This window comes from Natrix helvetica (assembly GCF_964273705.1).
Source record: "Natrix helvetica genome assembly, chromosome: 1".
Taxonomy (NCBI): domain Eukaryota; kingdom Metazoa; phylum Chordata; class Lepidosauria; order Squamata; family Natricidae; genus Natrix; species Natrix helvetica.
In genome coordinates this window covers 126,264,918-126,274,677 of record NC_138548.1, presented here as the reverse complement: position 1 = coordinate 126,274,677, position 9,760 = coordinate 126,264,918, and positions in this window count along the sequence as shown.

The window sequence follows — 9,760 nt, the reverse complement described above, 5'->3', positions numbered from 1 at the left end:
GCTACATTTGGTTGGAGAGTGGACTGTATGCCTAGGAAACGAAAATAATTTTTCTTATTGATTTTCTTATGGCTCTCCATCGCTAAACATGGAACTCTCATGGGACTTTAACATGAGATCCATTTATCTTAATTATATAGCTATTCTCTGGGAATTACTGTATCCCATTTTTGTTTGTAGAAATTCCAGACTGAGAGGAATTCAGGAAAGCAGTGATAAGTTGCATATAATATTATTTTCCCTTCAGTTCCTGAAGAAGAATTGAGATTCAATTTCCGCAGCCCATGGGATGTTTTCCGAGAGATGTTTGGGACCTCAGACTCCTATTCTGGTAAGCTTTAATCTTATTAGAAGTCTCTTACATAGTTAAGATTCAAAATTTGTTACTCAGGGTTATTGTCTTGAAAGAACGGCCTTCTATCTGACAAAGGTATTTCAAATTCTTTCCTGTAACGGCTTTTCTGGTCAACCAAGATTTTCCTAACCCCCGTCTTCTACTAACTGTGTTATTTAAGGTTAGTGAGAATTATTATCCCAAATATCTGGACAATACCAATTCTCTATTATGTGAAATTGTTAATTCTGCTTGATATAATTGTTAGATTGGGTAAAGGAAAGGCACACTCAGGCTTAGGCAGCAACAGCTCTTTATTGTAACAGAACAACTATGTACAATCCAGCGAAGGTTCAGTCTGACAGCAGCCCTTTTATAGGGAGCTGCCAGACCCTTCGACCAATCAGGTTGAATCTCTGTTCCCGCTGGAATAGAGGACCTTGGTGGAAACCATTGTAACTGATTCTGGTAGTAACATCCCTCCCCTCTTAGATGGGATCAACCAACTTGTGACGTAGTCATGCAGGTAGGCAGGCTTTCTGGTGGCTCGCCCAGACTTGTGCAGTTCAGTTGATGGATGTTCTTCAGTCACGTCCGACTGACCTGTTGGCTCTGTGGCTTTGCCTGGTGAAAGCTCCTGGAACTTTTCCCAGGCCATGGCTGGAGCTTCTAGAGCCAGTTTGCTTGGAGCTCGCTGCGGGCCTGCAACATTAATAGATGAGTATCCCAGCACCATCGGACTTGAGTTGTCTGTGGAAGGAGTGACTTCGTGCTCCTTTTGGGTAGGCTTTGGCTAACTCATGTAGGAGTTACCTCTGGCTGCCTAAGATTGGAGTTGGAGATGCGGCCACAGAGTTGGTCAACGTGCCTTCTCCAATTCCAACCGTCCTCGAGCTCTACTAGGTAAGAGCGAGGTCCGGTGATGCCTATCACTGTTGCAGGAATCCACAGAGTTCCCCCGGCGTAGTTGTGGGTGTAAACTGAATCCCCTACGCTAAAGTTCCTTATTTTGCTTGTCGAATCGGGGGGCGATGAGTAGTTTGGTTGTAGCCGGTCTAAGTGGGACCTTAGCCGGCGACCCATTAGAAGCTTGGATGGGCTTCTCCCAGTGGTAGCACTTGGCGTGCTGTGCTGTATGAGGAGGAATTGATCAACCCGTGTTTGCCAATCTCCCGGGCCCATCCTGGATAGGGCCTCTTTTGCAGATTTCACCATTCTCTCTGCCTGACCATTGGAGATCAGATGGAATGGAGCGACCAGGGCATGTCTGATTCCCTGCGCTGCTAAATAGGTTTTGAACTGCATGGCCTTAAATTGGGGCCCGTTGTCAGAGACCAAGACATTGGGCAGGCCATGAGTGGAGAAAAGTCTCTGTAGTGCCTTGATGACCGCTTCTGCCGTAATAGAGGTCATCAGGACTACTTCTAGCCATTTCGAGTATGCATCCACAACTACCATGAAAGTCTGGCCGTAAACTGGGCCAGCAAAACCTATGTGCACCCTAGACCATGGTGCTTGAGGTCGCTCCCACTCCTTAGCAGGCGCCTCTGGGGGAGATGGTCTGGACTCCTGGCACGGTGTGCAGGTAGCCACCCATTCTTCTATCTGCCTGTCCATGTTAGGTCACCACACGTACCTCCTGGCCAAAGACTTCATCCTGACAATTCCAGGATGCCCTACGTGCAAAGCCTCTAATACTGCAATGCGCAGTTTGGGTGGAACAACGACCCGGTCCCCCACAGTAGACAACCGTTTATTACAGACAGCTCATCACATTTGCAGTAAAACATTTTAAATTCAGACTCGACAGGCCCCTTGGGCCACCCCTTCCACACCCAGTTCAAAACCTGTTTGAGAGTGGAGTCATTTGCTGAATGGTGGGCAACGTCACTAGATGAAACAGGACCAGTCTCTAGGCAGTCAATGAGGAGGACTGGCATCTCAGGGGTAGGGTCTGCAAGCAGTTCAGGCAATGGGCATCGACTCAAGGCGTCAGCATGCCCCAATGTAGAGCCAGGTCGATGGATGAGGTGATAACTGTAGGCTGTGAGGAAGATAGTCCATCTGGTCATTCGTGGTGACAAAGAAGCAGGAGTAGGCTGGTCCCCAGCCAGCAAGCCCAGTAGAGGTTTGTGGTCCATGATGAGTTCGAAATCACGGCCGTAGAGGTATTTGTGGAACCTTTTAACACCGGCAACTGCTGCCAGAGCCTCACGGTCCAGTTGGCTGTAGTTCTGCTTGGCTGCAGACAAGGTTTGCGAGTAATAGGCGATGGGTGCCCCGGTTCCATTGGGATGTGTGGCTGAGGACGGCTCTGATGCCAAATGGGGAAGTGTCGCACGTTAGAACAAGTGGCAGGATCTGGCTATATTGGACCAGAAATATGTCCGGTGACAGCAGTCTCTTTACCGCAGCAAATGTGGCTGCCTCGGCTTTTCCCCAGGACCACTTTGTATTCTTTGCAAGAAGCCGATGTAAAGGTTCAGCTTTCTGTTTGAGAAAGAGAAGTTAAGGAGCCCGAGGAACGTCTGTAGCTTGGTCTGATTGCGAGGTGTAGGGGTGTCCTGGATTGCCTTAATTTTTTTGTTGGTTGGGTGAATCCCAGAGGCGTCGATGAGGTCCCTTAGGAATTCAACCTTGGCACGTTAATTTGGCATTTTTCTTTTTTAAGGCGGAGGCCTTTGTCTCTGATTCTGGCCAGAACAGATCTCAATCTTTTGAATAATTGTGCCTTATTTTCAGCCGATACCAATATGTCATCAAAATAGGGGATGACTCCTGGAATCTCCTGCAAAAGCCATTCCATGACGCTTTGGAACAGTCCAGGGGCGATACTAACGCCAAATTGCAGGCAGTTGCATTTGAATGCATCCCTGTGCATCACAATGGTTTGGGCCTCCGCTGTGGTGCCATCTACAAGCAACTGTTGTTATGCCTGCGCCACGTCTAATTTTGCGCAAACTTTTCCAGGGCCTAATGAATGTAGTAAATGCTGTACAATGAGTACAGGATAAGCGCTTTGTTGTAAAGCTTTATTTATTGTGCACTTGTAGTCCGCGCAGATGCGGACAGACCTGTCAGATTTGACAGGTGTCACTATAGGGGTCTCCCAGCATGCGTGATCTACCGGCTCTAGGATTCCCCGGCCTATTAATTTAGTTCCAAATCAATTTTAGGGTGGAGAGCGAAAGGTACTCTCCTGGGTTTTAGTCTGATGGGGGCTACATTGGGGTCCAAGTTAAAGAATATTGGAGTCCCCACATACTTACCTAGACCGGTGCCAAAGACGTCCTTGAACTCCTTAAGGAATTCCTCAGTGCTTTCGTCTCACATGGCGTTGATTCCGGTCACTTCTAGGCCCAGGGCTTCGAACCAGTCAAACCCCAGGAGGCTCTGCAGGTCTCCATTGACTACCGTCATTGGTAGCTGGCTGCAAAAAGTCTTGAATTACACCCAGAAGGTGCCCTGGCCCACGATGGGGACTCGGTTCACCTGGTAGTCATGAAGGCAGATGTCAGGAACTCGTAGATGCTGCTTCTTGAGGCTAGGGATAGCCTGCTTGAGTACTGCCCAAGGAATTATGATCAGGGATGACCCAGTGTCAATCTCCATTTTTCATGGAGAGTCCTCGATGAGGACTGTGACCTTCAGCTTTTTTGGCCGCTTTGTGCGGACTTTGCCTATGGAGGTGTGGTAGGTGACTCTGGTGTCGCCTTCTGTTCACCATGGTGGTGGCTGCCATGCCCCTTGGTTGGGCCTCTGCTGGCAGTTAGGTCAGTTTCTGGGCATCCAGGTTGTGGCGGGGTGATCACTTCTGTATACCTTGGCGATGTGCCCCTTTCGATCACAGTGTTGGCAGATTGCGTCACGGAAGCGGCAATGCGATCTGAGATGGTCTCCTCTGCAGCCGGCACAAGGCGGGAAACATGGTTTGAATTTTCGTGCCGGCTTGGTGCGGTCACTGCGCATGCGGTAGCTGTCATCTTCGCTCTCCAAGCCTTCAGGCTCTGTAGCCTTGCGATGCATGCCTGTGCTCTTCCGTGTGCTTTTAGGACTGTTTTGGCACTGCAGGGTTTCCATCAATTTAACGGCAGAATCAGTGGCCCTGGCTTCATCTAGGGCGATTTGAAGCATCAGGTTAGATTTAGCTAATAGCCTTCTCTGCAGGCCAATGTCTCTTACACCGCATATGATGCGATCAAGTATCAGTTAATCGAGATCTTTAAACTCACAGTACACTGCGGCCTTTCTAAGTGCTGCAATGTATTCATTGATGGATTCGCCCTCTTTCTGGTTGCGAATGTTAAATTCGTGCCTTCTGACATGTTTAGACGGTCTTGGAGCGTAGTCTGTCCTCAGCGTCTGTTGTAACACTGACCAAGCGACCGATTGGAGTGGCGTTGGCTTGGACAAGTCTTTTGCAGTCTCTAACACTTCCTGTCCACAATAGCTCAGGAACTAGACATGTTCTTCTTTCGGCCTTCAGAAAGGCCCATGAGGTGATTGGCTTCAAGGAAGCAGTTGAACCTCAGCATGTAGGATTCCCAGTGCTCAGTGACTGGGTTGTAGGGAGTCGGTGGGGTGTGCATGGCCATCTTGTGTCTCTGAGAGCGTTTGAATTAGCCCCTCAAAGATGGCTGCTCGATGCCGTGCTGAGATCCAGGCTGGATTTACTTGCTGGATTGTTGTGCTCTTTTTGTATGCCTAGTTGCCTTCCAATCCCACCTTCGTCGCCAGTGTCAGATTGGGTAAAGGAAAGGCACACTCAGGCTTAGGCAGCAACAGCTCTTTATTGTAACAGAACAACTATGTACAATCCAGCGAAGGTTCAGTCTGACAGCAGCCCTTTTATAGGGAGCTGTCAGACCCTTCGACCAATCAGGTTGAATCTCTGTTCACACCAGAACAGAGGACCTTGGTGGAAACCACTGTAATCGATTCTGGTATCTAACAATAATATCTACCTCTCCGTTCACTTTGAGCCTTCTCTCATTTGTATTTTGTAGTGGCATCTCAATGATTGGCAACTTCTGTTTTATCCTAACACTTTCTCTCTATTTTGTTTCCCCTTCATAAGAGAAAACATCCTACCTCATCTGTTCTTTCTTCCTTAAACCCTCACAGAACCACGGTGTGGAACCTCTCTTCATTGTGACACGCTTTTTAAAAAAATTATCCCTTGATTATCACTAGTAGATTTTTATAGCCAGGTGACATTCACATGGGAAAGGTATCTATACCTTAATAGGGTGCGTGTAGAATGAATTGTATGAGTTATGCCTATTTGGAAAACTGTCATCAGTATAATCCACTCTTCTACCAATGTTCTGCAGTTTCTAGGAATCCACTTTGAATGTGGATTTGGAGGTGTAGAAGACAGGGCTTTAAAATAAATGAAAATCCCACAGAACATTGATTACACGGCCATGTAATTATTGGGTTTTTTTGGAAATAAAAACAATATTTTTAATGAATATTTCCTATTTTTGCAATCCAAGAAATATCTGCTGTAAGTTTTAGATCAGATAACATCCATTCAAGGTGTCTCAAAGATACTTTTTCAGGAGGCAACTGGAGCTTCTGGTTTTTCTTTGAAGATGTTTCGCTTCTCATCCAAGAAACTTCTTCAACTCGTTCTGGATGGTGGGGAAACTAAAGAAACCTCTTGAAAGGATTTATATTCCTTGCAGATAGCTGGTCATTTGCATGTTTTTAGAGGGTCATTGAGTCAATTGGGAGGTTTATCTGTGTCCTCAGGGTCAGCTGAGTAGTGCAAATGGGTGTGAAGAATTCTTGGCTGCAGAATATCTTTTGCCCGTTTTTCCCTGTTGAAGATCCTGAGGAGACAGAAAACCCCCAAGTGGCCTCAATGATTCTCTAGCAATATGCAAATCACCAGCTGTCTGCAAGAAATATAAATCCTTCCATTCCCCACCATCCAGTCAGAGCTGAAGAAACTTCTTGGATGAGAAGTGAAACATCTTCAAAGAAAAGACAAGGAAGTCCAGTTGCCTCCTGAAAAAGCACCTTTGGGTCAACCATGACCTGGATGACTGAGAATCTCCACAGAAATTCATACAAGGTAGTCTTTGACTTACAGCCATTCATTTAGCTACTGTTTTCAGCTCTGAAAAAAGTGATTTATGATCAGTCCTCGCACATATGACCATTGTAGCATCTCCATAGTCATGTAATAACAATTTGGGTACTTTGCAACTGGCATGTAGTTACAACAGTTGCAGCATCCCGGGGGCCTATGATCAACATTTGCAACCTTCCCAGCTGGCCCTGAGAAGCAAAGTCAGTGGGGAAGCTGGATTAATTTAATGAACACATGATTAACAATTGCAGTGATTCACTTAACAATTGTGGCAAAAGATGTTATAAAATTGGGTGTAACTCATTTAACAACCACCTTGCTTAGCAACAGAAATTCTGGTACTAATTGTGATTATAAGCTGAGGCCTATCAGTATAGTTTTTTGTTCAGAGGCAAGGGGAAGGAGATCTGGCGTAAGAGAAATGAAATAGCCTAGGATTATTCAGAACAAAAAATGGGAAGAACTTGCTGTTCCTTTGAGGTAGATTATCCACTCTCCTCTTCTTTTTCAGCCAACAAAGAAGATGTCCCATGGTACCTAAGAGGCCCTTTATTTTCCATCTCCATTTCGGAAGATTCAGGTAGGATGTGGCCAAACCTCTTGCAATAAGACATGGATTAACCACAGCACAGTAATTCAATTTATATAGTGTGCTGAACCTTCTGCGGCAATTTATAGATCTTAAAACCTAGATTTAAGTATTATGGACACTCATCATCAATGAAACACATTAGAGTATAAGTATAATATGTAAGTCCATCTTGCCCTGGTGGATCATCCTTCTCTAACATATTCCTGTTGTAGGGATGACCCTATTTTTCTTCCATTCTCATGTCAGATCAGACTACCGGTAGTTGCTGTGTGAATGCATTAATGAGTAGGATAATGAAGTGTAAATAATTTCAATGATTCTGAAAACAATTTGGATATGTCTGGACAGTACTGTAGTCACCAGGAGTCAGATTGAAACCTTTTAGAGGTTTACCTGTGGAAAGATTTAAGTACTCTATAATTACAAGGCTTGCAGAAGGTACAGATCAATAACTAGTTAGTGTTTTGTAAAGTAGAGAATACACACACACACACACACACACATACAAAGACACACATATATATTACATACATACATACATGCTGTAACCGGACTTGATGGATCTGTCTGTCTGTCTGCCTGCCTGCCTGCCTGCCTATCTGCCCTCTTATCTATCTATCTATCTATCTATCTATCTATCTATCTATCTATCTATCTATCTATCTATCTATCTATCATCTATCTATCTATCTATCTATCTATCTATCTATCTATCTATCTATCTATCACATTTAGAAACTGTGCATCTCCCTCACCAAGGGACTCTGGGCAATGTACAAATAAAAAGTTTGAAAGCATAAAAAGCTAATAAAGAAAAAATTCAAATACAGGCAAATATGGTTAAAATTGACATTAAATATCAGTGAAAAGATGGGGGAACTTTAAAGTGTTAATCAGCCCCCTAACTGCCTGAGTGAACCCCAAGGAAGATGGCAGAGCCATGTTTTCAACCTTTCCAGAAGGTCAGATGAATGGAACCTGCCTCACCTTTGGGGGAAGAAGATGCTACAGGATGGGCGCAATGTCAGAGAAGGCTTTCTTCCTGAATTCCACCACTTAAAATTCTTTAATTGATGGAGTTTGCAATATACCTTCCCTGCCTGACAGGGCAGGACAGGCTGATGTAATGGGATGAAGATGGTTCCACAGGTAATCTGGCCCCATGCTATAGAGAGCTTTAAAGATCATAACCTACACCTTGGATTAGACCTGAAAGCAAAGTGGCACCAAACGCTGAAGAGTTGTTATATGCACCATTCTTTGGGTGTCCATAATTGTTTGCATTACCTCATTTTGTACCAGTTGAATCTTCCAGATAGTTTTCAAGGGCAGCTCCATGTAGACTACAATGGCATTAGTCCAAATGGGAGATTATCAGGACATGAGTGAGCAAGCAGAAAGCCTCCCTATCCAGAACAGGAAATGCTTGTGAGATGTTCATAGGAGAGAAGGAGGAGGCAGTCAGTGATGAGGGATGGATCTGCCATAATGGTCTTTTTACCAAGGAAGGAATGGGAAAGATATTAAGCAAGCAACTAAAGGAGGAGGAGAATGGGCTTGACCAGTGAAGGAGAAAGAAAAGGGAGACCAAACAAGAATATAATTGTGTCTCTACTTAAGAAAATGAGAAGAAGGAAAAAACAGCAGGATTTGGGTAGCTTTTTTGGGGGGTGGGGTTTCCTAGATGATTTAAATTTTAGATAAAAGCTTGAAAAGAATATTACATATCAACCGAGCAGTAAAATAAAAAGTAATGGTGTTTTCATGAATGAAAATTGCTAAGTGGATAAAGTAAAATATCTCTGATTCACAGGGAGGGTTTTGTTTTGTTTTTAAATTAATACTTTTAGTTTTAATGACTAATAACTAATCATTATAAATCTTAACTGCTTCCTACTAGAATATAATGTTTATAGAGTTTTAATGTTTTTGTTGTACACTACCCAGTGTCATTCCATGAGAGAGGAATGGGTGGTCTCCAAATTTGATATATAAACAAATATAATATTTTTTACTTTCCTCCGTTTTTACTCACCACAGATTTTTTTTACCAATGCATGTGATGTGTTCTGGCCTCTGGACCAATGAATCTGTCCTGATATGATTATTTGAGACCCCTATTTTAGAATCCCAACTCTTCTTGTGCTAATAAGAGTCCTAAGGGCAGTCCTTATGCCGCAAGAATGACTGAATTAAATGACGCTGGGAGAAATGTTAAGTAGAGAAATGATCAAAGCAGTGTTACTCACTGTTAACATTCCCAGCAATTCATTTGTCACCTTCCTTTGCAGGTGTTTCAATCACGTTTGGCCCCAAAAGATCTTTATGTTTCTTCACTCTTGATCCTAAAGTCTTCAGTTTTAAAAACATCATCACCAGGAAAAGGTAGGAAATTTATCTCAGCAGTAGAAAACCACAATGCATGTGCTGTGACAGCTGTGATGCCATGTACTGGGAGGTAATGGGGTGGTAAAGAGAGACTGTCTTAATAAGTCAAACAAATATCATACTAAGAAAGATGAACATTGGACAGGACTCCAACATCCCGAGTGAACTTCCAAATTAAGCCATGATTAGAAGTAGACAGTAGGCTCATGTGCAAAAGACAAGTTATTTCTGCATTACTCTACTAACGGTGAACTGCTTAAAAAGCCAAACAAAACCTCTTCCTAACATTCAGCACAAAACTGAAGTCCAAGGTTCTATTTATTTATTTTATTTATTTATTAGTTTG